Below are 1,074 nucleotides of genomic sequence, written 5' to 3'. Positions count from 1 at the left end.
GGGCTTTTCCCTTGAAATTTGGAAGAGAGGGAAACGTACGAGGTTGGCAAGCAATCGCTGGAACTTGAGTCATGGCAATGCTTTAGCCTCGACCACACTTGGGCGTTTTCGTATGAAAACGCATTCTTTTTGATGCGTTTTTACCTAAGGTCCACACTAAAATGACTGAAAACGCTGATGAAAACGAGGCTTTCGAAAACTGTTTCAAAAGTGGAGCCTTTTGAAAACGCATCGTTTTGTAAACGCTCCGTCTCTAGTTTGGATAGGTGAAAACGGTGCCGAAAAAAGTGTCTGCACATACATTGTCGTTTCCATCAGCGTTTTCGAGCCTTGTAGCGTGGACGACAGGCGAAAACGTATCAAAAGGTATGCGTTTTTATTCGAAAACGCAGTAGTGTGGAGAGGAGAAAACAAACCGAAAACGCTAGTTTGGGCAAAAATATTTTACTTCGCTGTTTTCGTTGGGACGAAAACGGGATACTTTTAGAGCCGCATTAGTGCGACCGGGCCTTAGAATTCTGCAAATGTTTAGTGATGTGAGAGTTCTTATCCGTATTCAGTAAGGTGTCCACGGGCACGTGCTGAAAAGTGTCGGGTAGTTTCACCGACATAGTTGGCATCACAGCCTGCACTAGAAAATTTATACACAACGCTTGAACGAGGAGAAGTTTAATCTATAAACAAATAAACTAATTCCAGGGTCAGCCTTCGTCGTTGCGCAGATGGTAAATTTTGTTTCTCTTATTAATTTTTCTTCGTTATGCATGAATGTAAGTTTTCGAGTTGTTATATATTTCTTGAATGCTGTCATATAATTGGATCGCTGTAAGTTCGCTGTAAGCATTTGTGTACGTTTAATAAGGATACCCAAGAGACTGTGTCTTTTCTCTTAGGATACCCTAAAACCCCAAGACAAGGGTGGCACCACTGCCATGGTCGGGGTTACACGTTCCCCTTTATTTTTCAACATGCTACTGAGTTTTGAGGAGTTTTCGTGTCCGGCCTTGGTGCACGTAGATTTGACACTTCAGTGATAGTTTGCGGATCCTTAAGGGTAACTGATCCGCTGAGATT

The 1,074-nt window shown here is 42.6% G+C and overlaps 1 protein-coding gene across 1 annotated transcript in view; it reads left to right on the top strand.

Moving 5' to 3' along the window:
* The first annotated feature begins 810 nt into the window (after nucleotides 1–810).
* LOC145479456 (uncharacterized) overlaps nucleotides 811–1,074 on the top strand; it is a 6,643-nt gene continuing 6,379 nt past the window's right edge. Inside the window, exon 1 of the mRNA XM_081457824.1 lies at nucleotides 811–1,074. This exon is cut by the window's right edge and continues 361 nt beyond it. The gene's annotated coding sequence lies outside the window, so the exon portion shown is untranslated.

This window comes from Orbicella franksi, chromosome 2 (assembly GCF_964199315.1).
Source record: "Orbicella franksi chromosome 2, jaOrbFran1.1, whole genome shotgun sequence".
Taxonomy (NCBI): Eukaryota; Metazoa; Cnidaria; class Anthozoa; order Scleractinia; family Merulinidae; genus Orbicella; species Orbicella franksi.
Note: the sequence above shows the minus strand (reverse complement) of the source record. Positions and strands in the feature narration are given on the sequence as shown.